Consider the following 22,809-nt stretch of genomic DNA (forward strand, 5'->3'; position numbering starts at 1 on the left):
CCTTAGACCCGCTTCTCTTTATGATGATCCCAAGGCTCCTGACTTGAATGATGGCCGATCTCCAGGATGTCTACATTTCATTTTGGGATATAGTCTTCCAATTCTTAAAACAGGAGCCCTGTTTATATGGTTGTTTTGTTTATTGTTAGATCCAAATTTGCTTTTGGTTTCTCTCAGCTTGCTTTGCCCCGAATTGTCAGTGCTTAAAGGGGAAGTCTGAATCCCTTTGCCAACGTGACCATAAATATAGCACAAAGATCCTATGATTACCCTATAGTGTCTGTTTTCCCTGAGCATTTTAGCATGTCCTGACCTTTTAGCAGGAATACTATTGAGCCTCATTTATGCTTAGCCCTTCGTTTAGCCAAGTTTTGTTGTTTCCTTGGTTTCAAATTTTATCTCTTTATGTGAACTGGGAGCTGAAGCCTTTCATTTGACTTGTGATCTTATACATTCTGGAAGCTCATACATGTAATCGTGGAACAAATAAAGCAGCTGGAGGAAATCTTTTCTGAACAAAACCCAAGTGGGGCATTTGGGTGCAAGCCAAGATTTCAGCAGCTACAGAGGGAGATGTACAAAGGCTGCCTATATTACAAAGCCAACAAATCACTTCTGGCCAAATAGGAATGTCCTATAGGTAATGGCTGGATAGAGGGTAAGGGACCTTTGCACATTTAATCACCTGACCACAAAATAAAGTGTTTACTGTACCTTCCAAGGGCTCTCTAGTAAGTTAATTCCTGTAATATAACTAAAGGTAGAAAAACACTGTGCCTCAGTGGATGAACAATAAATTGGAATTCTGAGTCTGTTCAGCCTGGGCCTAGGCCTCCCACTAAATTGCTGTGTGGTCCTAGGCAAGATACTGAGTGTTTAACTTTCTAGGATTCAGTTTCTCCATCCAAAATTAGGAATTATAATGCAGATTTAGCTTACGGAATACCAAGAAGGCACTAACCAACTAACTAATAATAAATGAGGCCCTGTAACATGAAATCCTCTATTAACTTCCTCTTTTCCCTTTTTAGAGGAGAAAGTTAAGTGTCCTACAGTGATCAAATAATTAAGTAAAATTTCACTGGACATTTTGACAAGATTGGTTATTGATTCATTAATTCATACACACACACATACATACATATCTGGACTTAACGCATACAAAAGCAAGGGCTTAGGATGGAGGTAGATTCAAAACAAATGTAAAGGAGTTTCCCAAGTTTTTAATCATCTATTAGTTCATCCAGGCAATGTTAAGAATTATGCAGAGCAGCACCTCTCAAACTTTATGTGCGTAAGAATCACCTGGAAGACCTTTAAAATGTCCTTCCTGGCCTCCATTCTCAGAGTTTCTGATTTGGTAGATATTGTGGTAGGGGCTAAAATTAGCATCTAACAAGCTCCCATGTGATATTACTGGTGTGCAGACCACACTTTGGGTTGCACAGTCTAGAAACATTCAGAATGCCAAGGTAAAGAAGACACATGGTGTCTATAAGGCAGGTAGGATTAATATTAATACTCCATGGTGTGCTAATATTAATTATACTGTATCACGGTGTGTGTGTGTGCACAGGACCATGTGTTCTAAGATCATTTCAGAGAACATAGCATGTGCAGAGGCTTAGAGAACTGAAACCACATGACACATTCAGGAACGTGAAGTTTGCATCACTGCAGCAGAGAGCACGTGGCTGGCCGGGAGGCAGGGGGTAGTCTAGTAGGGGTGGGGAGGAGAGGAACATGTGGGAGAAGATATGCCAAGATCTAGGTGGAGCTCTGATAGTAATTAGGGGGCTTGTGTACCCTAAGAGATTGGATTGCTTTCCTAACCTGATAACAAGAGGAACGGAACAGAGAAAATAAAAGATTCACTAGAGTTCTCAAGGTGGTAGAGTTAATGATAGCATAGAATTTAGCCAAATATAATCTAGTTAACCCATTAATCCTGCTGAACTTACACTTCAGTTGAAAGTTAATCTCTTGGGTATCTGGTTTCTTCATTTCTGGTCATTTTTGTGCACCATATGATGACTTACATGTTTTTAAATATGACCTGTTTTCCATTATTTTCTAGATTCTTTTTCTATCCAATGAATAGTCAGCCCGTAATCCTTATCCAAAATTGATTACAATAATGAACAGGTGGAATACCAAGATCTTAGCAATAAAAGTATCCTACCCAAAACAAACAAACAAACAAAAGCAGATTTCCTTATTACAGAAGCAATGCATCCTTATTACAGAAGCTACAGACAAGCAAAGAAACCTCCCGCAATCCCACTCACATTTAGAAAACCACTGCAAAACCCCCTAGACACTAACTTCTTATATTCTTTTCCATGTATACGTGCATTCTTCCCCACCAAAATAGATTACACCAGCTACGTTTTGAAAACCAGCACAGTTCATTTACACAGTCTGCCAATTGTTGGACATTTGCACTCTTCCAGTCTGATTCCCATTGTTTCACATTTAGTCTGTTCCAAGTAATTTCCCATGGCTGATGCCTAAACTGAAAGTGAAGGAACAGGAGTTAGCCAGGCAAAGACGGTGGAGTGAAGGGATCGACATTCTAGGCTGAAGTACTGCCTGGGCACAGGCCTCGAGGTGACGCAACCATCACATTTGTGAGAATAGAAGGATGTACAGTAAGGGTGGACCACGGAGGGTGAAGGGTAATGGGAGTGGAGGTTCACAAGATTAAAACCTTGCAACTAATAGCCTACAGTTAGATATCCAGGGGACTAATTAGCCAAAATTTATTTAGGGAAAAAGTAGAGGGAAAAAAAGACAAAAAGAGAAAAAAAATCTGCAGCCTGTCCCTGAACGTTATTCCTTTTCAACCAAATGTTTTATTTTCATTTTTATTTATTTTTTCTTGAGACGGAGTCTCGCTCTGTCGCCCAGGCTGGAGTGCAGTGGTGCCATCTCGACTCATAGCAACCCCCGCCTCCCGGGTTCAAGCAATCCTCCTGCCTCAACCTCCTGAGTAGTTGGGACTACAGGTGCTTGCCACCACACCCGGGTAATTTTTGTATTTTTAGTAGAAACAGGGTTTCACCATATTGGCCAGGCTGGTCTCGAACTCCTGACCTCAAGTGACCCACCCACCTTGGCCTCCCAAGGTGCTGGGATTACAGGCATGAGCCACTGCGCCCGGCCTCAACCAGATTGTTTTAACACAGTGTTGCTTTCACCAACTTGATTCGGACTGAGTTGATTTTGGCAAATGGCTTTCAACCAAATGATCTCTATCCAAATTAAGAGGATTTGGGGCTTCCTGGATCCCGTGCTGTGCTGCAGCTGACCTATGCAGGTTCTCAAGGCATTTCTGCCCGTCTTTTCAGTCATGTCACCTTCATAGCTTGAAATCAGCAAATGCTACAAATCAGGGATTTTTTTTCATTAGGGCCAGTTCTACAGCACACCACTAGATGTAGCTGAGTGAGAGGGAAGAAGTCCAAAATAAATGTCCTGGGTTTTTGGCTTGGGAATTGAACATTGAAGTCATGTATCAGTACCAGGCATCATAAACTTTGGAGTCAGAGGACCAAGATTTGAATTCTACCTGCCATTTTTCTGCCACTTCAAGCAGAGTAAAAAACCTCTCTAAGCCTCAGTTTCCTCATATGTGAAATGGGGTCACTAATATTTAACTTATGGGATAGTGATAGAAATTAATCTTTAAGAGAGCTATTATTATTACTGCAATAAAAGGAGAAGCATGAGGGCATTAAGTTGATTTTTTTTTTTTTTTTCGAGATGGAGTCTCACTCTGTCTCCCAGGCTGGAGTGCAGTGGCCCGATCTTGGCTAACTACAACCTCTGCCTCCCAGGTTCAAGCGATTCTCCTGCCTCAGCCTCCTGAGTAGCTGGGACTACAGGCGTCCACCACCACCCCCGGCTAATTTTTGTATTTTTAGTAGAGACAGGGTTTCACCATATTGGCCAGGCTGGTCTCGAACTCCTGACCTTGTGATCCACCTGCCTCAGCCTCCCAAAGTGCTGGGATTACAGGCATGAGCCACCGCGCCCGGCCTAAGTTGATATTTTAATATGTGAAGTTTGAGTTACTTTGGGGAGCTTAGGGAGAGAAACCTGTAATAACAAGAGCTAACATTATTGATTGTTAACTACATGCTTTACATACATTATTTTGTTTAATCTTCCAAAGAACCATATAGGTAGGTATTAGTGATATGATTGTTCTTATTCTGAAGCTGAGAAGACTGAGTTTTAAATTAAGTATCTTTCTCAAGGCCAGACAGCTGGTAACGCAGAGACAGTTTGGAAGGCAAGTCTGTCTGAATTCAGAGTTTGCATTCTTTTTTTTTTTTTTTTTGAGACAGAGTTTTGCTTTTGTTTCCCAGGCTGGAGTGTAATGGTGCAATCTTGGCTCACTGCAGCCTCCACCTCCCAGATTCAAGCAATTCTCCTGTCTCAGGCTCCCAAGTAGCTGGGTATACAAGCATGCGCCACCATGCCTGACTAATTTTGTATTTTTAGTAGAGACGGGGTTTCCCCATGTTGGTCAGGCTGCTCTCGAACTCCCGACCTCAGCTGATCTGCCCGCCTCTGTCTCCCAAAGTGCTAAGATTACAGGCATGACCCACCGCACCCAGCCTAGAGTCTGCATTCTTAACCAGTGTGCATATGGGCCTCCACTCAGCAGAGACATCTGAGCTACATGGTGTCAGTTTGTGAATGTTCTCAGTGGTTCAAGTCTTAGGTTTGAATGAGGTAACACTGGACAAATCTATAGAATCAGAAAAGCAGAAGGCAAGGATGCAACTCTGGGCAACACTGAATTTGAAGGGGAGATAAGAGTTTAGAGAAAGCAGGGATGATTAGCAGTTTTGGATGCCACCAGGAGATCAAAAAGGGTAAGAATTGAAAAAGGTTATTTGGATTTGGCAATATGAAAAGGATTGATAATTTTAACAAAAGCAGCTTGGGCAAGATAAGGAAGGCAAAGGCCAGATTGCTTTGGGTTGAGAAATAAATTGATAATGAGGAAGTGGAGAAAACTGGTATAAATTCCTTTTGAAGAATGAGATGCTAAATAAGCTGCTTGGAATCCAGGGAGCTATTTAAGACATAGATGTGTTGGGCAGAAATAGTGGAAGTGAAGGAATGTGATTGAAGAAAGCAAGACCCTTCCTTAGGAGATAGGAGAGATGGGATCCAAAGCCTGATAGAAGAATTATGACTGGATTGACATCAGGATTGGGCTTTTTAGGTTGGGTGTGATAGAAGATCAAGGAGGCAGAGAACTAAAGACAGTCATCAGTATGACCAAAGTCATAGCATCATAGGCTGCAAGCTAGGAAGCAAATAAGTAAGACCAGGAGGCCATTCCTAGAGAATGTGGAGGGGCCAAGGTCCTAGGGATCTCAAAGATGCAGAAGAGAAGTTGGGAGTAAATGAAGAATTGAGTTGTGAGTACAGGGAGTTGTGCACAGTATTCTTGATATTGATCAATTCATGTTCAGAGAAGCCTGGGTAGCTGATAAAGTCCCTGGCCCTGCCATTAGAGATCCATTTTTGAAGCGGAGTGAAGGTGAATTCATCAGAATTGAAGAGCTGAAGGGACTAAGCATGGAGTCGTGGCTGAGAGCTTGCACTGGTATCCTTTTGAGTTCCCAGCTAGGAAGACTGCATCTTTTTTATAATACTTTGTTAATAATCCAAATGTTATGTCTAAAGAGATCCTTCCGCATTATGATGGAAACATTCCTCACGGTTAGTGACATTCTTTCATTGGTGCCCAAGAAATCTGATAGAATCTTCAACTTTTTTTCAGTATGTTCATCCTGAGATTGGTAGGGGAAATGTCCTGGATTCATTTCTTCCCCTTCCAGAAGTTGTACAGCTTACACTTTCAGAAGTATAATGCTAATAAGACTAATAGCTGTCATTTGTTAAGCACTTACTACATGCTAGCCACTGTGCTAAGCACTTTATATGGATTATCTCTTTATACACTTATAACTGCAAGATAGGAGCACTTTCTGTGTCTATTTTATGGATGAGGACTCCGAAGATTAAAGAGGTTAACTCCCTTGCCCAAGGTCACTCAGCTTGTAAATGATGGAGCCAATATTCAAATCCGGGCAATTTGCATCTAGAACTTGAGACACTAACTCAGTAAAACTGCCTGTCAATGCTGGGGAGACCTAAGTCAGCCTCATTTTGGAGGTTAGTGTATTCCTGTTTGTGAAGGAAGAGGAAAGCAGCCATCCTTGGGACCCTGTCTAGAGACGCACCACTGGACCCAGGACTCCTGACTGCGCCTCCGTCTCCCTGTTGTCTGTCTTCAGCCTGCTTCTCCCTAAAGCACAGAATCACAGTGCCCTTTGGGGATTCCGGCACCTCCTACAGTACTGCTCAGCTAAGATAGTGCCCTTCACTGCCAGGGGCAGCACGAGATGTCTTCCCAAAGCCCCGTAGAAGTTAATCCTCTGGGCACTCCTTACAAGAGAGCTGAAGAATGGCATGAGAGCCGTTTCATTCCTCTATTGAGTCTTAGAAATACCAGAGGGTTGTTTCACATACACACGTCACCGTGATGGCACTTGGCTGTTCAAAGTGCAAGGAGGTTGTTGTGCTGACGTTGAAATCTTAGTTCGAAACCATATTTCAAGAATTCTCAGAAAAGGCCGGGCGCGGTGGCTCAAGCCTGTAATCCCAGCACTTTGGGAGTCCGAGACGGGCGGATCACGAGGTCAGGAGATCGAGACCATCCTGGCTAACCCGGTGAAACCCATCTCTACTAAAAAAAAAAAATACAAAAACACTAGCCGGGAGAGGTGGTGGCGCTTGTAGTCCCACCTACTCGGGAGGCTGAGGCAGGAGAATGGCGGGAGCCCGGGAGCCGGAGCTTGCAGTGAGCCGAGATCCGGCCACTGCACTCCAGCCTGGGCGACAGAGCGAGACTCCGTCTCAAAAAAAAAAAAAAGAATGCTGAGAAAAGTAATATAAGAAGTATGCAAGGAGAAGAAAGCATTTCTTTTATAATGATAAAGTGAGTAACTCAATAGGAAAGACCTCCTTGGAAATCATATTAATTTGTTTCTAAATTAATTTGCTATTTGTGGAAAGCTACTTTCAGAAAATGATACCTTGTCCTGTGGTATGCCTAACTCTAACTTTTCTATTTAAATAATCCATTTACTTGGATGAACTCATGATGCATATTCAAAGAGTACTATGGAAGAGAAATGGATGAGCACACATTTTAAAAACTGCAATATGTTAGGTATTTCTTTAGCTTTGTTTGTTTATTTAGTTAGTTAGTTTTGTTTTTTGTTTTTTTTTTTTTTTTTTTGAGACGGAGTCTCGCTCTGTCGCCCAGGCTGGAGTGTAGTGGCGCAATCTGGCTCACTGCAAGCTCCGCCCCCCGGGTTCACGCCATTCTCCTGCCTCAGCCTCCCATGTAGCTGGGACTACAGGCTCCCGCCACCGCACCCAGCTAATTTTTTGTATTTTTAGTAGAAACGGGGTTTCACCGTGTTAGCCAGGATGGTCTCGATCTCCTGACCTGGTGATCCACCCGTCTCAGCCTCCCACATGCTAGGATTACAGGCATGAGCCACCGTGCCTGGCCTTTAGCTTTGTTTATTAACCAAATGAAGACTTTTTAACCCCTATTTGCAAGAGCAAAAGAATATTTCACTTCATCATGTAAAATGTAAAACAACAAAACAGATTTTTTTATTTTTAATATTCCTAAACAATATCAATTATACCAAATACCTAATCCTTATAACCCCCCCTCCCCTCACTGCCTCCTCCAATACACCCATGGTGCTAGATACAGAGCTGGAAGTCACCCTGGCAGTCTACCTCATAGTGTTCCCAAAACAGCACCAAGGAGGGTTTACCTTACTCCTGATCATAGGGCCTGAGGCCAGAGGGCTGATACCCAAAGCCAAGTCCCAGAAGGAATTACAATGAGGCCAGGAAACCAGGACTTTGTTAAGGCCTAGGTGTTAACACCCAGGGGTTGAGCCAAAACCAGGTATGGAGTGTGGGGGTGTGGTTGGGAGGAAGTGACTGGGAAGGCGGAGAGTGAGGAAGATTGGGGGAAGTGTTAGCCATGCAGGAGGTGCTTAGCATGGATTTCAGATACAGGGCCAGTGCCCCAGGCAGCATTGTCACAGGCGTCTAAGCTGGGTGGTGATGGCCTTCCTTATATTCATTCACCCACCCAGCAGTTCTCTGTATGTGATCCAGGGCCAGGAGGGGTCTGTGAGGTCAAAAATATTTTCACAATATTAAGGTATCATTGACATTTGCATCAATGGTGCAAAAACAATGCTAGGTAAAATTGTATGAATTATTTCATTGGATTTTAGCCTGAAGACAGTAGTGAAAACCATAGTCGTAGTCATTGTATTCGTCAGCACCTTGCCCTCACAGTTTAAAACAATAGGCCGGGCGCGGTGGCTCAAGCCTGTAATCCCAGCACTTTGGGAGGCCGAGACGGGCGGATCACGAGGTCAGGAGATCGAGACCATCCTGGCTAACACGGTGAAACCCCGTCTCTACTAAAAAATACAAAGAACTAGCCGGGCGAGGTGGCGGGTGCCTGTAGTCCCAGCTACTCCGGAGGCTGAGGCAGGAGAATGGCGTAAACCCGGGAGGCGGAGCTTGCAGTGAGCTGAGATCCGGCCACTGCACTCCAGCCTGGGCGACAGAGCGAGACTCCATCTAAAAAAAAAAAAAAAAAAGAATATTTTTAATGAAATATTAAAAAGTATTAATTTTATTGTCTCAATCCCCAAATGCACACCTTTTTAATATTCTGGGAAATATCCATACAGCATTTCTGTTATATGCCGAAGCACAAAGATTGTCTCCAAGAAAAGGATTTCATGATTGTTTAAGTTGAAATCAGAACTGGCCACTGTTTTACTGGAACACCATTTTTATTTGAAAGAGTGACTGACAGACAAACTACTGTTATTCAGCCTTTAGTATTTGGTCGACATTTTCTCAAAACTGAACGGAGTGAGCCTGTCATTTCAAGGAAAACAACTGACAGTATTTGTTGCCAATGATGAGATTCAAGCTTTCAAGTGAAATTTAGAATTTGAGAAACTTGTATTCACCACTGTGAGCTTGACAGTTTCTCAATACATAAAGGCTTTTCTGATGAGTTCAGTGGTATATTAAATATGGTTTTTATAGTGTATAATGAAATGTGCTAACATTTAGAAGATCTGTTTAAGTCACTGAATAAATATTTTTTGATGACCAGTGTAAGATGTTACAAAATCATGAATTTTGCTTGGATAAAAGATCCATTGCAAGTATAAGATACCCCAATATATGTTAACATAATAAAGTATGAAAAGTTAATTGATATGTTTTCAAATTCTACACTGCAGCTAGTCTTTAAGAAGATACCAGTTACTGACTTACAGTGTAGCACAAGAGCATCTACAGTCATCTGAAAAGACTATGAAAACACTCCTCCCCTTTTTAACTACGTATCTATGCAAGGCCATATTTTTCTTTGTATGCTACAGCCATATCTCTACAAAGGAAATTCGGAAGCAGAAGAGAATCTAGCTATAATTTATTAGGCAACACACATAAAAGACTTACGGCCGGGCGCGGTGGCTCAAGCCTGTAATCCCAGCACTTTGGGAGGCCGAGATGGGCGGATCACGAGGTCAGGAGATCGAGACCATCCTGGCTAACAGTGAAACCCCATCTCTACTAAAAAATACAAAAAAAAAAAAACGAGCCGGGCGAGGTGGCGGGCGCCTGTAGTCCCAGCTACTCGGGAGGCTGAGGCAGGAGAATGGCATAAATCCGGGAGGCGGAGCTTGCAGTGAGCTGAGATCCGGCCACTGCACTCCAGCCCGGGCGACAGAGCGAGACTCGTCTCAAAAAAAATAAAAATAAAAAATAAAAAATAAAAAGACTTACAAAAGTGTAAAATCATGATATTCTTGTTACTTTTGTTTTGCGAAATGAATTTTCATAAAAACATGTTTATGTTAAAATACAAATAACTTATTTTAAAATGAATTAATGTTTAAAATTTTTCTCCATTTTAATATTCATTTCTAGTATATAAATATTGATAGATATAACCTACATGAACAAAAGTTTTTAGAGTTCCCAGTTTTTAAAGTATAAAGGAATCCTGAAGCCAAAAAGTTTGAGAACCACCGTTCTGGTACATAGAGCATACATAGTCGGCTTGGGCTGGTGCAGAGATAGCATTGTGTACTAGACAGGAGTGGACCTTGCCCATGGAGCTAAGTCATCTACAGCTGAATAGGTAAGTCCCATAAAGTGTGGTCAGTACTGTGATAGGAAAAGCACAGGGTGATATGGGAGCACCTGACCCTGTTTAGAAACTTCCAGGATGAGTTAATGTCTCTCTGCTTATTCTTAAAGGATGAATAAGAGCTATCCAGGCAAAAACAGGGTCCTCTGGGTATATGGAAAATCATGTGCAGAGAGCCCCGTGGAAGAGATCATGGCTCCACTGCAGAAATAGGAGTGTAAACTCAGTACAGGGTAAAGGGTGATGGTGTGACAGAAGCTGAACTAGAGGACAGCAGCCACATCACGAAGGGCTGTGTGAATTCAGGAGGCAGGACCTCCTCCAAGGGGAACTGGAAGATTCTGGAGGGTTTTAAGACAGGAGAGGGACATCAGATTTATATTATATATTATATTATATTATATTATATTAATTTATTTTTTGAGACAATGTGTCACTCTGTTGCCCAGGCTAGAGTGCAGTGGCATGATCTCGGATCACTGCAGCCTCTACCTCCTGGGTTCAAGTGATTCTCTCACCTCAGCCTCTTAAGTAGCTGGGATTCCACGCTTGGCTAATTTTTGCATTTTTGGTAGAGAAGAGGTTTCACCATGTCGGCTAGACTGGTCTCAAACTCCTGAACTCAGATGATCCACTTGCCTCAGCCTCCCAAAGTGCTGGGATTATAGGCGTGAGCCACCACGCCCGGCCCAGATTACATCTTAGACAGATCCCTCTGGCCATAGGGAATGGATGTCTAGAGGCAAGGGAGACACAGTAGGGGTCATTGTGGCAATCAGAGAGCTGATGGAACCTGAACTAGGATGTGACTGAATTGTTGGAGAGACATGCATACACTTCAGAGAGAGGTGTTTGGAGAAGTTTACAGAACTAGGTAAATGATTGGGTGTGGCTAGAGAGGGAAGGATAGGCATCAAGACTGAATCTAGTTTCAGGTTCAGCACCTTGGAGTCATGATACTGTTCACCAGCAGAGGGAACATAGGCAGTGCAGGTTTAGAGAGGAGGAGGAGGAATCCAACTTGAGTTCCTGTAGGGTACCCAGGAGGAGCTGCCTGGTCATCTCTCGGATGCATTGTTCTGAAGCTCAGGAAAAGCATCTGGACTAGAGGCACAGAGGAGAGAGCTGTCAACACACAAACTGTAACTGAAGCCATGGGCTGAGTGAGAACCTTCAGAGGGTTGGAATAAGAAGAGAAGACTGCCTAAGGAGACAACCTTGGGGGTACCAACATCTAAGGGATAATCAAAGAAAGGAGAGTGTGCAACTGTCACTGGAAAACAGTAAACAGTGCCCAGAGAAGTAACAGAATCCAGACTATGTGGGCATTGAGGCAAGGGGAATAGAGTCAAGAAGAAAGGAGGGGGCGGGGTCAGCAATGACGAGTACTGCCAAGAAGTCAGTACAAGGAGGATTAAGAGGGTCTTTTTGACTTAGTAACAAGGAGGTAGTTGTTGAGTCATTGATTGCTTCCAGAACAATATCAGTAGAATGGCGCATTCCAGTAGGTTAAAGAGTGAGGGAGAGAGGATAGCAGATGGGCAGGGGGTGGGGGGAAGAAGAGAGTAGTTGAGGGGGAAGGGAGATGAAGGCGGTAGGGGAGAAAGAAAGGATGGGAAGAGAGGGAGGTTGAGATTACTTTCACTCAATGGGAAGGAGGCAGTAGAGAGAGAAAGCTGAAGATATACGAGAGAAGGGGAAATCATTAGAATGGGGTTTCCAGAAGAGTCAGGCGGTGAAAGGACTGGGGAAAATGTAGAGAGAAGCCAAGTCTCCAACAAAGAACCAAGTTCCAATCAAGGCATGAGATGAAATGAGCATTAGCTGAGGAAGCTGAGGATGTATGATAGTTTAGGAAATGGAAATTGCATGGTGCTCAGTTGAAAGGTTTAGGAGGAAGAAAGTAGTGAGAATTTAGATTAAAGGAGAAAAAGCACAAGGCAGTGTGAGGAAGAAGACACGGGAGACTGGAAGGCCAGAGGGGCTCCCCAGAGTGCCCAAGCATGGCAGTTTTGTGAGGAGACAGGTGTGTACGGGGAGCTGTAGCTTACTTTAGATATTGGTAACTTAATTACAGCAGTCTCATCTTTTTACACAATGATGCATTTATATCACAACCTAAAATTTATTCTCAACAATAATATTCTTTTTAACCAAAACATCATTTTCTGACCAATTCCAATTATTCTTATGTGTTTCTGTTGTTTACTTTTATGTTCACCGGGTTCAATCTTCAGTTACACCACTGCCATTAAGAGATCCCTATGTAGAAAAATCTATTCATTATGAACACATTTATTGCTTCATTGAGTTGCCTATTTAAAATGCAGAGAACCACAAATTAAATGTAGTGGTTTTCCATTTTGAAAAAAGCGGATGAATGGGTACTATTTTCTTGAATACATCATGTTTGTCTTACATAATTAACATTCCAGATTCATAGGCCAACAGATGCCAATCCTTGCTTGTTTTGATATTTGTTCCTCAATGGTCATTACTAAAGGAGATGCCTCCTAAGACTTGAACATGCTGTGTTCTGCATCAGAGGAAATGATAAGGCAAATGTAATGGAGATTATTGCTTTTGGGGGATAGTTAAGTGATGTCCAAAATCTATTTCTCTAAGGTTAATTATGCAAAGTACAAAACAATTTCTTCATTGCAATTGTAAAATAAAATATCTCAAGTATCTTTAGTATAAGCCTAGTCTATAAAATACTTCTAGATTCCAAGTTTATAGCCCTTTACTAAATATTTATTGTATTTAAGACAGGAGTGTTTGTTCTAGAAACATGCTTTAATGTCATATTTTCTAGATTTCTAATATTGAGAAATTTGAATATACTTGTGTTGAATATGTGTAAGCATAGACTACCGTATAGTACAAGAGCACTTTTAAGTGGAAAATCTGTGGGGAATGCCTAGCGGATCTCATCTGGAGGTCAGACTTGACTTTGTTGCCTTTTGACTCAACCAGGCCATTTGAGCTGTGATAGGGTTTGGGTCTGCCCAAATCTCATATCCCACCCAAATCTCATATCCAGTTGTAATCCCCAATATTGGAGGTGGGGCCTGGTAAGAGGTGATGGATCATGGGGGCAGTTTCTAATGGTTTAGCACCATCCCCCTTGGTACTGTATAGTGAGTGAGTTCTCGTGAGATCTGGTTGTTAAAGAATATGAAGCACCTCCCCACTTCCTCTCTCTTCCCCCTGCTCTGGCCATGTAAAGTTCTGGCTCCCCCTTTGCCTTCCACCATGATTGTAAGTTTCCTGAGGCCTCCCCATAAGCAGAAGCCGCCATGTTTCTTGTAAAGGCTGTGGAACTGTAAGCCAATTAAACCTGTTTTCTTTATAGATCACCCAGTCTCAGGTATTTCTTCATACCTGTGTGAGAAGTGACTAATACAAGCTGCCAGCCACACCACCTCACTTGTTTCCCCCTTGTTTTTATTCTTCCCATCGTGACCCCAAAGAGGCCTCATGTTTCATTTCTTAACACATATAATGGATCCTCCTGTAAGTATCTAGGCTGTGGCAGACTAACAGAGAGACCTCCATCCTCAACACCAGCTAATGCCCCAGGCTCACAGTCTGACCACTCTGTTAGAAAAAGAAGCCCCTCCATTCTCTCTGGTTGTCCCATCCCCATTCTACTTTGCTCTTTATTTGTTCTGACTCAGCCTCCACCCTTCTCCTCTCTCAAACTTTCGAAAAATGTCCCTGGAATCCTTTTTTCATAGTAAACACACCCACCTCCCTAACTGAATGGTAGAACATTGTACCTGCCTTCTTGCCTTAACTGAAATTTGGCTCTTCCCTGAGAGCTTTTCCCAGTTGAGAGAATCCTGCTCCAGAAGCACAATGCTGTTTGGAGTCTATCGTTTCCCACCCTATTGTAGACCCTACTCTTTTGATCATCCTGCTATCTGACTGATTTGTCCTCTGTCCATAACACTGTCATCCACTAACCTCATAGTCACCTGTGTCACATATAGCCTCCCCTAAAACTCAAAGCCCTGCCATCATTGAAACTACTCAGTCCTTTAGATTTTCAGTTCTTTCACATCATCAATTCTAGTGAATTTATCTGTGTTACCTTTGCTGCCTGCTTTGTTAGCTATACCCTGGATCCTTACCAGAAAAACACATCATTGCTAAAATACCACATTGAAATAACTATTTTTTATGAGTCAGGATCTCTGATATAATGTTGGGTAGTAGAAATGATAGTGGACATCCTTATGTGCTTTTAAGCCTTTTTAAAGAAATGCTTCTAAAGTCTCACCATTTACTATGATGTTGCTGTAGGGTTTTGGTGGAAGCAAAATGCTTTCGTATTCCCAATCTGCTCAATTTTTCTGCTATAAATAGATGTTAGGTTAATTTGAATATTTTTCTACATATGTGAAATCCTGTTATTTTTCTCCCTTAATCTAGATTTGCAGCATTAAATATTTTCTCTCCTTCTGAAATTTCTTTTAGTTTAATGTTAGCACTTTCTTTTGTGTCTTCTATGTCTTTTTGACTGTCCTTTCAGGGTTTTTTGGTTTTTTTTTTTTCCTTTTTATCTCTCTGTACTGCAGATTTCCACAGTTCTACCTTCCAGTTCATTAAATCTCTTTTCAGCTCTGTCAATCCTGCTAATTATACATTTTTTCATTCTAAGACTTTCAGTTGGTTCCTTTTCATTTCTACCTCTTTTTATTTTACAACTTTCAGATTTTACGATCTTGCTAGTAATCTCTAGTATGACTGAGGATGTTTAAAGTCTTTATTCAGAGTGTTCTGTAGTACATATTTCCTCGGATATGAATTGCCCCATTCATTGGACTGCTTTTAATCATGGTGCATATCCTTTTATATTTTGTAATTTTCTTTAATTAAGAGCTTAACTTCCCTACAGATTTGCCCAATAAAGGTTCTCTTTGGGAATTGTCTGAACCCCAGGCCTATGAATTCCTCAACTCTGAAACAATTCATAAGTTAGGCATAGCTTGGGAATCCTACTGCAGGAAAGTGATTTCTATGCCCATGTGAAATGCAGACTCAGAGGCTAGTTATATATAGGTGTCTTATCTTCATCTCTAGTTATAGGTAATTTGGGGCCTTGATCCTCACTGAAAAAAATGAAACTGTTATCACCCCCACAGCATCCCACTCCACCCCTGATTTATGTGGGGTCATGCTCAGCATTCATATTATTTTTCCTTTGCAGATGTAGAAACCTCAGACCCCATGTCTTTTCAGCACCTGCCCCTACCTCCAATCTCACAATGGCCATAGTCTCACACATCACGACCAGCATGGGTTTATGATCCTTTTTTATTCACAGAGACTTTTCTTTTTGTTGTTGTTGTTTGTTTTGTTTTGTTTTGTTTTGTTTTTTGAGACGGAGTCTCGCTCTATCGCCCAGGCTGGAGTGGGGCGCGATCTTGGCTCACTGCAAGCTCCGCCTCCCAGGTTCATGCCATTCTCCTGCCTCAGCCTCCCAAGTAGCTGGGACTACAGGTGCCCACCACCTCGCCCGGCTAATTTTTTGTATTTTTGGTAGAGACAGGGTTTCACCGTGTTAGCCAGGATAGTCTCGATCTCCTGACCTCGTGATCCGCCCACCTCAGCCTCCCAAAGTGCTGGGATTACAGGCATGAGCCACTGTGCCTGGCCTTCTTTCTTGTTTTTAAAAATGGTTCTATCAGTTAGGGCCCCAGCAGAAAACAATATTATTCAGATACCTGAATTCAAGAGATTTGAATGAAGGGACTATTTACAGATATAAGGGCAGGAATAAAGAATACAACAAGGTCATTTGAGGTGCTCAGAGACTAAGAACAACAGGTTCTAAAAGGGCAAGGGAGGAAATGTTATTACAGGAGCCCAGGAGAGCTGGAGCTATTGAGAAGGGGCTGCCTGGTAGAAGCTGTGTCTGGAGGAAAGTAGCCATTACCAGAAGGAAGCAGGGAGACTGCTTTGGATGGGCATATCTCCTGGTCCAATAGTGTCCTTGTTCCATTGAAGGACTCTAGAGCAAAAGATGAGACTGAGCCTAGCCCTCTAAAATGCAGGACCCAGGACAGGGTCCCCTCTGTCCTGAGTCTTACGCTGGGCCCATTACACTTGATCTTCATCAAGACCTGTAGTCCCTTGACCATCTATGTTTTTCTCAGACTGTAAACCTCTTGTGGTACTCCCTTCTTTCCCTGTCTAGCCTGGAGCCTATGGGCCCTCATACTCCTAGCAGTGCCCTCAACTTCCTAGCACCCTTGTTTTTCCATCACTCCTGCCTAGCAAAATCTTAGCCCTGGGCCAACCCAACTCTCCATCTTCTTGCTTTACGCTTAGGTTGTTGAGTGTCTGCAATTAAAATATACAGGTTAGGCCAGGCACAGGGCCTCACGCCTGTAATCCCAACACTTTGGGAGGCCAACATGGGCAGATTGCCTGAGGTCAGGAGTTTGAGACCAGCCTGACCAACATGGTGAAACCCTGTCTCTACTGAAAATACAAAAATTAGCTGGGCATGGTGGTGGGCGCCTGTAATCCCAGCTGCTGGGGAGGCTGAGGTGAGAGAATTGCCTGAACCCGGGAAGCGGAGGTTACAGTGAGCCGAGATCACGCCACTGCACTCCAGCCTAGGCAACGGGGTGAGACAACGTCTCAAAAAAAAAAAAAAAAAAAAATACACACACACACACAAGTTGAGCATCCCTAATCTGAAATCCAAAATGCTTCAAAATCTGAAACTTTATAAGAGCTGATGTGATGCCACAAATGGAAAATTCTACACCTGACCTCATGTGACTGGTTGCAGTCAAAACTTTGTTTCATAAACAAAATTATTGAAAATATTATATAAAGGTACCTTTAGGCTATACGTATGTTTAGAAAATAGCAGTGGATGTTATCTTTATATGTGAGTGCCATCCCAAGATATCTCATTACATATATGCAAATATTCAAAAATCTGAAAAAAATCAGAAATCTGAAACTCTTCTGGTCCCAGGCATTTCAGATAAAGGACCTCAGCCTGTATCAGTGTAAACATGCTGGGCCTCTGCCTCCAGGCATCCTGCTGTGTTCTCTCGGGCAGCTCTTTCTGGTTTCCACAGAAGCACTTTCAAACCTTTACCACTTTTCTCAGGCTCCTGCCCCATTTTCCCTGTCACGCTCAGCAAATGGCCTTGCCTCCTATTTCTCCAAGAAAATAGAAGTCATCAAAGCATAATGTCTTTTACTTTCTGCTTCCCTCTGCAGTTACTATACACTGTTGGTAAGGATGAGGGTGATGGAGGATGATGGCGAACTTTCTTCAGCACTAACCACTGACCGCTTCATTCTGGTCACAATGGCAGGGGTACTATTTCCCCTGTCCTCCAGCCCCAGACAAATCCTTCCACCATCCTGCAAATCCATCCTGCCCTTTTCTACTTCCTCTGGACCCAACTACATCAATTATCTTCTCTGTCTGAAGCTCTGCATTAAGCTGCAGTCACTTCTCTACTTCTTATATCCAAATCTCTTTCAGTCCACTGTGATTTTATTTCTGTCCCGGTAACTGCTGAAACTGCCCTGACCAGGTTCAACAGGAACCTCTTTGTTTCTACCAGTCAGTACTTCAGTCCTTGCAGTAATGGGCACTGTTGAACCCACCTAAACATGCTCTTTGCCATAACATCCATACACCTTCCTACTTTGCCGAAAAGCTCTCCAAGCCTCCTTCCCGCAAATGTCGTCTTCCGCAGAGTTCTGCCAGAGGCGGCTTCCCTTCTAATTCCTTGCACTCCTAGTGCCTTGCCTGGAGAAGGCGCTCAGTTAGTATCAAATTGCATATGCAGATCCAATTGCCGGTTACAAATTCAAGCAGTAGACTCACAAGTCTTTAAAAGTTTAAGCAAAAAAGAGCTTTTTTTTCTTTTCTTTTCTTTTCTTTTTTTTTTTTTTTTTATTGAGACGGAGTCTCGCTCTGTCATCCAGGCTGGAGTGCAGTGGCGCGATCTCGGCTCACTGCAAGCTCCGCCTCCCGGGTTCACGCCATTCTCCTGCCTCAGCTTCCCGAGTAGCTGGGACTACAGGCGCCCGCCACTTCGCCCGGGTAATTTTTTGTTTTTTTATAGAGATGGAGTTTCACCATGTTAGCCAGGATGGTCTCTACATCCTGACCTTGTGATCTGCCCGCCTCGGTCTCCCAAAGTGCTGGGATTATAGGCGTGAGCCACCACACACGGCCACAAACTTTTTTTTTTAAGGGATACACATTTCCAATTATAAATGATGTATTACTTATTGCAACTGGAATCCACCGAGGGGAAAAAACTATAATAGCTTATTTCAGAACTAATACGGCTATATGTTAGCAACAGAAATGGTGTAGCTATCTTATTAGAAATACAATAAAGAGATTACTTAGCAACTGTCTCCCCACACCATCATTTCATTTTGCTCTGTAGTTCTTGGCAGAGAGTCTAGAAAGAAAGAAAAATTTAAGTCACACAGTGTTCTCCTAGACTAAATGATTTCTGCAGTTCTGAGAAAGAAACCTTAAAAGACAATGGATGTTCCATGATTATTGAAAATAACATTTTCAAAATTTTTTCTCTAGATACATTTGATTAAACATTATAGCTTTTTCCCTTTCGTATCTTGTAGTAAAGCTTCTCTTAGTTTCATGTTCCATACTGAGAACTTGAGTGCCACACACCGGCCTAGGGGCCATATTGGATCCTGACACTGAAAGAATTCAGCCAGAACTATTTAAGGCTCTCTTTTCATTGAAATAAAGAAATGTCACATATAGAACATTCCTTTGTTTATTTATTCATCATTCATCCAACAAATAATTATGTGAACAGTCACTTCAAGAAATCTTAGAGTGGATATTATTTAATATATGAAAAGATGCCTGCCAAAAGATATGCTGAATTTGTGACTTTATTTTGGCTTTACCTGCTAGCATTTCTTTTCCTAACCTTCAAACTGTGTTAGTCAGAAGTACCTACTTTTTGCACAGTCACAGATTCCAAAGATCCTATCATTTCATTCCATCTGTTCCTGCCACAGTTACTTTAATAACAATATTTATCATGTGACCTTTATGTGCTACTCTGTACTTAAATAGGGAAAACAGTTGTCCCTCCCGGAGAAGAAAAATTGCCAAAAGTAAATAAAAAGTCAAGATTCTATTACCTGATGATTTGCATGTTTCACATTGTTTGCAACATAAGTAGGAACTTTAAAAATGATACGGTAACCATTTTAATTTTTATTGTTGTGTAAGAAAATGGATATGGCTCAAAGGGAGATAGATGAGACATGAAAATGTTGTGGGGAAAATTCTGTTATTGCTCTCAGTCTTTTGGCATTACCTGTGCAACCAAGACAGTATAAGGCAGAATTTCATACAAATGGTCCCTGACTTTTAGGATGGTTCAGCGTTACAGTGGTGTTGAAGAGATAGGCATTGAGTAGAAACCGTACTTTGAGCACCCATACAACCTTTCTGTTTCTCATTTTCAGTACAGTATTCAATAAACTACATGAGATTCAACACTTTATTATAAAATAGACTTTGTGTTAAATGATTTTGCCCAACTGTAGGCTAATGTAAGTGTTCTAAGCACATTTAAGTAGGGTAGGCTAAAGTAGGTTCGGTGGATTAAATGCATTTTCAACTTACGGTATTTACAACTTACAATGCTAAGACAAGGAACATCTGTATAGTGCCGAGCCCAGAGTAAGAATTCAGTGCCTGCGGGGCCGGAAGAGTCATTGCCTACAGAAACATACATGTGTGACCTAGGCTTCATGCGAAATCATGAGGAGTGGTAGGGCTTATGGCAAACTGGAGAGCTCCCAAGTTGCCTAAAGACATCCACATTTAAAAATTTAAAAACACTGTGCTAGCCAAGCAAAAACATGGCTAGAGATCCTGTACTGCCCCTAGCTTGAGTTTCGTTTTTTGTTTGTTTGTTTGTTTTTGGAAATGGGGTCTTGCTCTGTTGCCCATGCTAGAGTGCTGGAGTGCAGTGGTGTGATCTCGGCTCATTGCAGCCTCTGCCTCCTGGATTGAAGTGATTCTCCTGCCTTAGCCTCCCAAGTAGCTGGGATTTCAGGTACCAGTCACCATGCCTGGCTAATTTTTATATTTTTAGTAGAGATGGGGTTTCACCATGTTGGCCAGGCTGGTCTCGAACTCCTGACCTCTAATGATCCTCCCACTTCAGCCTCCTAAAGTGCTGGGATTACAGGTGTGAGCTACCACATTTAGCCCCTAGCTTGGGTTTTAGATCTCTAAGTTATGCCTGCCCCTTGCCTTGTTTCTGCCATTCCCCTTTCTGCATGCCTTCTTTCTCTCTTATACTCTTCACCGCCACCCACTCCATATCTTAGACCACTTGCTGCCTCAGACAAAAGCTGCAATCAAAAAATACTACTTCATTTCAAAGAACAACTTTAATAAAATGTGCTTGTGTTTGAGAAAGTTTGCTTATATATGAAGCAAGCATCATTTCAGACACTTTTTAAAAGGTTTCAATCCTTTCAATCTTTGTTAGTTTTTACTACCTTGTAATACATGCTCTTTCTTTAAAACTTCTAACAATAATTTAGAAAGAAAGTACAATTTTTTCCTTCCATTCTTCCCTTCACCATTCTCATTCTCCACATAAATACTGCTAAATTATTCAGTGTCTATAGATCCAAATTTTTCTGAGTATGTAAACTAATATATGCATGCACATACATAGATTATATAGAGATATCTAATTAAAATGCTGTTATACCATTCAGCAACTTGCTTTTTCATGTAGACAAAATTTCTTATTATTGTAGTGATATCACATTCTTTGTAACTCCTGTTCTTTTAGCAGTCATATCAATGTGCCATAATTTCACCAGTCCCTATTAGTGACATTGAAAATTTTTTTATCTTTTCTGTGAGTATTCTACTCTAAATTCCGTGCGTGGATGTGAGATAGACATCACCATGTTCAAAACCAGACTCCTAATCTTTTCCCCAAAACCTGCTTTTCCCATGGTTTTCTGCCATCTTAATTAATGGTAACTCCATCCTTTGTATTTCTTTTTCTTACCCTCCACATCCAAGCTGTCAACAAATTTCAACTCTGACCACCTCTCAGCACCTCCACTGTGTCACCCAGTGCAAAACTCCACCACCATCTCGGCCTCTTACCCAGCTCCAGGATTCTGCCTTTGCCCCCAACAATCTACTTCAGGTCTCTTCTCCACCCAATAAATACATCCAGCAATGATCCTTGTAAAATGTACATCAGGAGGGGCCTTCTCATCTCACCTATGATAGGTATGGAGTTTTTTTCTTTTTTCCATTTCACTTGTGATGTATGTTTGTGACCTCCAATATGTAACCACTCACTGTGTTGCTTTTTAAATGATTTTTAAAGGTTTAAACCATAGCCACTATTTGCAATTATGAGTGTATAACACTAAGCATGAGAACTAGATCTGTTAAATTTTTTTGCCAATTTCATTAGGTGACCTCTGTAAGCATCAAAACCTGGCATTGATTGAGGTTGTTTCAGGCTCAACTAGTATTGTTCAAAATAAAGTAACTGAAAGCATGTCTGATGGTAGGAGGTACTTTATAAGCCAACTAATGCTTTTCAAAGGGATATGTATTGAAGGAAAGGCTCGCTTTATATTACATCCTGTAAGGCAGTGTTTCTTAAATTCTCTGTGGAAAAGGACCACTTTTTATAAATTTCCAGTCTGTTGCAAACCGATTCTTTGTGAAACTTAATAAAAGTGAATTACTAGAAAAATGAAATTTTTTTAAAAGAGACATATAAAATAAAAGTTGTAATTTTTAGCAAACAGGAAATTATATTGCAATAAATATTACTAGGGTATAGGAAAAAAGATAGAAAAATTGTTCATGTTTGTTCGTTGAAGGTATGTGTGTAGGCAGTTAATAGATAGGCTATTGCACTTGAAAGTTTTCTTCATTTTAAGGGAAAATGGAATTCCCATGTTAAATGTCTGTACACTTTGAACACAATGTGGATAAGTATTTAAAGTTTTTAATGTGACAAATTGGATTGCTTCCTACTTGATACTTTATCTAATCTAGGTAAAATTGCCAGTAAGGCTACTTGTAGGGAATAAGGTGTATCTAAATAGTTTCTATGCTTTATTTTAATAATAATACAAAAGAAACCAGTCTCACAGAATGGAATGGAGGGAGAGATTTTAGAGCAATTTTCAGTGAGCTCAGTTTATTCATTTAAAAATTGTATCTAAGATGGAGCCAGTGCCACTATGCTTTCAAAGTCTTTCAATCCCTCAACAGACATGAGTGCCAGCAATATATCCTGTAAATTATAATTCAATATAATTATCTTTCGGTGAAATAAATGGATCCTAGATCCATGAATTTTTTAGGCATACATCTTCTTTTGATGGAAAATAAAATTCAAAATGCTTTATCAAATTTAAGGTGTTTGGTGTTTGCCCTTCATTGATGTGCAATA

General features: G+C 41.5%; 1 protein-coding gene across 4 annotated transcripts in view; it reads left to right on the forward strand.

The window, feature by feature from the left end:
• EFCAB11 (EF-hand calcium binding domain 11) overlaps nucleotides 1-22,809 on the forward strand; it is a 174,643-nt gene that overhangs the window by 108,546 nt on the left and 43,288 nt on the right. For 2 of the 4 annotated variants that reach the window (XR_004432354.1, XR_004432353.1), the window contains exon 6: nucleotides 21,408-21,623. The exons of the other annotated variants lie outside the window; for them this stretch is intronic. The gene's annotated coding sequence lies outside the window, so the exon portion shown is untranslated. The remainder of the gene's footprint in view (nucleotides 1-21,407; nucleotides 21,624-22,809) is intronic. 4 annotated transcript variants of the gene reach the window in all.

This window comes from Trachypithecus francoisi, unplaced genomic scaffold (genome assembly GCF_009764315.1).
Source record: "Trachypithecus francoisi isolate TF-2019V2 unplaced genomic scaffold, Tfra_2.0 Lachesis_group3, whole genome shotgun sequence".
NCBI classification, from domain to species: domain Eukaryota; kingdom Metazoa; phylum Chordata; class Mammalia; order Primates; family Cercopithecidae; genus Trachypithecus; species Trachypithecus francoisi.